This window comes from Chrysochloris asiatica, unplaced genomic scaffold (assembly GCF_000296735.1).
Source record: "Chrysochloris asiatica unplaced genomic scaffold, ChrAsi1.0 scaffold00002, whole genome shotgun sequence".
In the NCBI taxonomy this organism is placed as follows: domain Eukaryota; kingdom Metazoa; phylum Chordata; class Mammalia; order Afrosoricida; family Chrysochloridae; genus Chrysochloris; species Chrysochloris asiatica.
The window spans coordinates 33,938,313-33,943,417 of NW_006408520.1; positions in this window are offsets into that span (position 1 = coordinate 33,938,313).

The window sequence follows — 5,105 nt, forward strand, 5'->3', positions numbered from 1 at the left end:
GGGAGTAGAAAGCCTCATCTTTCTCCCGTGGAGCGGCTGGTAGTTTCGAACCGCTGACCTTAAGGTTCGCAGCCCGATTCGTAACCACTACGCTGCCAGAGCTGTCCCAAATCTTCCGAAAATCCGACTGTGAGTAGGTCACTCTGTGTGTGTGTGTGTGTGTGTGTGTGTGTGATGCTGATTGATCTATTTCAGCTCTTGTAGTCAGGCTTGGTTAAGACTCTTGTCAAAAGGAAGCCTTATTCAAAGAAGGGTTATTGTTAAGTGCCATGGAATCTGGAGTCGTACTCATAGAGAGACCCCATTGGGTTTCCGAGGAGCAGCTGGTGAGCTTGAACTGCTGACTTTTGCAGTTCAAACCAACTTTGCAGTCCAGCAAATTAACCCACAGTGCCACACCAGGACTCCTGTTCTGGGATGGGCAACTGAACATTCCAAAACCCAAAACCCCTCTTCGGAGCAGAGATAGCCTTTCCTTTCCATCAGTGCTCTAGGTTAGACTGTAAGGTAATGATTGGCTCTCCCCACAAGAGCTCAATGAAATCTTCCACAGAGAAGCACTCTCTCAGATTAATTTGTGATCATTCACCTATTGACAGCAGCGTCTAGCCTGGCCTTGATCACTAAGGTCAAAGGCAAAGATTTCTTTGGGCTCTTAAGTAATCACCAAGGGGTGCTCATTTTCATCCAGGATTAGGGATATACATGTGGCCTTTCTTCTCCAGTTCTTTAGTGTTAATATTTTTGTTCTTGTCTCCTACTATTTTGGTTCCAAAGTGCTCTCAAGAACCTCCCTAAAATGCAAAATTTGTTTTTCTTCTTTGGATAACAATCTTCTGGTTTTACTAAAAACAAAACAAAAAAACAGCAAAATATATCTTTGTATTTTCAACTCAACCTCATAATGGCTTCGAGTTCCCCATTTGATCTCTCCTTTCTATGTTCTGTCCTTCCCTGGAGAATTTTAGGATGACAAGCAATGGGGGAGGGGCTGACCCAACATTGGTAAGAGCAGGCGTACATTTTCTTTGCACATATTTTGTTGAGTGGGTGTGGGACATTTTTGCATAAACCTCTAGTTCACTACTGTCATTTCTTACATTCTTCCCTTTGCCTGCTGTCTTCTGCTTTGGCCTAATTTTACGTATAACTCTCTCCCCTTTAAGATTGTACCCATGATTCTAGACGCTTGAGCCTCCTTTCACTTTCAATGCTTGAATTAATTCTGGGCATCAGCAGATGTTTGGTTTACTTCTCTACTTTTGCAAACTCACGGCGTACCTATGCTCCTAGGAGGGGTGCTGGGGTTCACTTGGGCTCCAAATGCGTGCTTTCAAGCAGCTATGGCCCCTTTCCCCCACAGAGCCTCTGGCCCCCAGCCCTGCAGGCGTGAGGAGGGGGCAGGGAGCAGGGCCAGGCCGGGTGAATCACAGGGCGTAACAGGTGCCACAGCCGCAGCTGCGCCTGTATCCCGCGCCGGCTCTAGGGATAAGGTTTTCTTTTCTCCCCGTTTTTTGGAGGTGGAGGCCCCCACCGGACCAATGCAGGCCGTGGTTGTTCATCGCCTAGCAACTAGCGGAGCCAATGGGAGACGGCTTGGCCTGCTGCGGCGGCGACGCGGGGGCAGGGTGGGAACTTGCAAACCTGCGGAGGGCGGGAGGCGGACGGGAGGGGCGGAGCAGAGCCGCTGGGCGGGGAAGGCGGGAGCCGGAGGCGGAGGAGGGGCGCCGGCTCAAGGCGCTGAGTCCCGGGGTGGCTGTGCGGGCCCTCGGGGCTGTGGGAGCAAGTGTAAGACGTCGAGTGGAGACTGCTCGCCGCTCCCGGGGTCCGTGAGGGTGAGCAGCTTGTGGCCTCTGCCCCGCGGCGGAGATTGTGACGCGCTCGCCCAGGGAGGCGTGAGCGGCTCCGGCGGGGCGGGGGCCGGCGGGCCGGGCGTGGAGGTGAGCGCCTGCACCTGGCTCGGCGCCCCGCGGCTCGGCGAGAGGCTTGGCGCGGCAGTTGGTGCCGTTGCAGGGGTGCGAGCGAGCGTTGCCTGGCCGCGACTGGCGGAGGAGGTGGGGAGGTAGGTGCTAGCTCCAGCTGGTGGTCGCAGCGCTGCGCTTTCAGGAGCGCTCAGGCCTGGGGACCCCAAACCCTCTCTGGAATGGAAAAGGGTGGCGCCTGGCGTGGGATGACTAGCGGTGCGGAGAGGTGGGGGAGGAGATGGTCAGTTTGGGGCTGCAGTGCTTACTTAGCAGAGGTTGTGGGCAATGCAGGGTTTAGGATTTTAATGGGAGCTGCAGGAGGCAATCGCCAAAACGAGTTACAGGGTGGTCGGTGGCTGCAGCAAGGGAAGAGAACCCGATCGTGTTCTAGTTAAAAGTCTAGGAGAAGAACTTGCATCATCCAAGATGCAAGCATGTGCGAAAATGTTTTTATGTAGAATTTTGTAATAAAGTACAGCAAACGATTCGTAAGCTCTACACTCATTTGAGCCAGCAGATCGTTATGCAAGTCAAGAAATGGAATCTGCTGCATAATTTTCTCGCAGTGCGTGTAATAGGGACATCTTTATAGATTGTCTCGTTTTAAGAAACCGTAGTTGTGAATGCTACTAGCCATAATAATACAGTTATTGCTGAATCTGAAAATTTTTAAGATTTTCCTTTTTTGGACCCCGTAACCGGTTAAGGATTCGGAGAGGCATTCCTCATAGGGTGGTTTAGAAGTACAAGGGTGGGAACTTTTTGAACAATTCCTATTAGAGTCCATGCTTGGAGTTGGCTGTGAAGGATGCTATGAAATCATGGTTCAAGGATTTTGTGTACTTTATAGGTGGAAGAAATTCTGGCAACGTTACGATTTGATTGCGATCTGAAAAGAAGGTATGACTTAACACATTTAGGAAACTGAATAAAATTTGAAAAGAATTAGAGATTTGGGGGGGTGCTTTTAGAATTAGCTTAGGCCACACTGCCTTGAAATTTAGAAGTTAAGAGGTAGATTAATGAACTTGGATCTAGCCAACAAAACAGTCTGTCATATCTCTTGTCCTAGAGTTCTCAAAATCTACAAGCTTAGAAAGCTTTGGTTATTCATTCAAACTAAACAAGGTAATAACTGATTTGATACAGTCTTTACCTGCTATCAGTAAAAGTTTCCCAAACAAAATGTTTCTTTGAGGTGAGGGTTGGGAACTGGTAGTTAAAATTGAAGGCTCTTTTAGTGACTTGCTGGGCATCTTGAGCCAAGTCATTTTATACCCTTCCTTCCCTTTTCTGTCCCCATCTGTACCCAGAGATAATAAAACCCAAGGATTAAGTAACACAAGTGAAGGAGCTTAAAGATAATGACAGAGACTTAGTTATTCCCTGATGTTATTCCTTAACACATTGCACCTTGTGATAAAACTTGTTAAAGCATATTATGTTCCAAGCATGCTGAGGCTGTATATGAGAAAAATAGAGCGTTAATTGTTAAGATGATTTGCCAAAGGCCTCAAGACCAGCACAAAGTTAAGATTATATACTTGTTAAGTGCTGTTGAGTCACTCCTGACTCATAGCAAACTAGTCTAGGATTTTCGAGGAGTGGCTGGTGGGTTTGTGGTCATCAGTCTAGTGCTTATCCCACAGCACCACACCAGGACTCCGTATTATAAACTGGGTTCTACAAAAAACCTGACAGTCTGCTCTTTGGCTAAACCTAATCGTGACACTGGTTTTATAAAAGTAGACATTATAGTATCTGTGTGGCATGTGGAGCCCTGGTATGACGCTGCAGGATAAAGCACTGGACGGCAACGTTAGTTTTGAATTGCAAGGTTGGTGGTTCAAACCTATCAATCACTCCTTGGAAACTCTATACACCGTCGCTACTGAATTGGAACCGTTTAGACAGCACTTAACAGCAACAACATGTGGTATGTGGGTTATCTTCCAAGGTCATATTTTGTCTCTCATGGACTTGTTTTAATTTTCTTTAGCTTCATCCTGAACTTGCAAATGAGTGATTGATGGTCTGTCCTGCAGTTGGTCCCTGGCCTTGTTTTTTGACTGATGATGCTGAGCTTCTCCATCATCTCTTCCCACAGATGTAGTCAATTTGGTTCCTGCGTATTCCATCTGGTGAGGCCCTTTTGTGTTGTCTTAAAAGGGTGTTTGCATTAGTATCATATGCAAGTAAAATTTTGCTAAAGATAATTCAAAAACAGTTGCAGCAGTACATTGACAGGGAACTGCCAGAAATTTAAGCTGGATTCAGAAGAGGACGTGAAACTAGAGATATCGTTGCTGACATTAAATGGATCCTGGCTGAAAGATGTTTACTTGTGCTTTATTGACTATACAATCTTTCGATTGTGTGGATCATGACGTACGATAGGTAGCGTCGCAAAGAATGGGTATTCCAAAACAAAATAAGTGTGCTCATGAGGAACCTGTACATAGACCAAGAGGCAGTCATTGGAACAGAACAAGGAAATACTGAATTTAAAAGCAGGAAAGGTGTGCACCAGGGTTGCATCCTTTCACCATATTTATTTAATCTGTATTATGAGCAAGTAATTCAGGAATCTGGATTATATGAAGAAGAATGTGGCATCAGGATTGATAGAAGAGTTATTAACAACCTGCAATATGCAGATCATAGAACCTTATTTGCTTGAAGCCAAGAGGATTAAAAATACACACTGATAAAGATCTAATACTACAGCCTTCAATATGAATTGCATCTCAATGTAAAGAAAACAAAAATCCTCACTACTGGACCCCCAACAAATTTCTATAAATACATGATAAATGGAGAAAAGATACAAGTTGCCAAAACTTGTATCCAAGCAAACATCAGTTTGCTTGGATTCACAGTCAGTGCTAGTAGAAACAGCAGTCAAGGAATCAAAAGATTTAGTTACATCGGCAAGTTAGCTGCAAAAGACCTTTAAAGTTTTCAAGGGCAAAGATGATAATTTGAGAATAAAGGTGCTCCTGACCCAAACCATGGTAGTTTGTTGTAAAGTGCTGTCAAGTTGGTTCCTCCTCACAGTGACCCTGTATAGGGTTTCCAAGGAGTGGCTAGTAGGTTTGAACTACTGACCTTGTGGCTCAATGCATTATCCTGCAGTGCCAT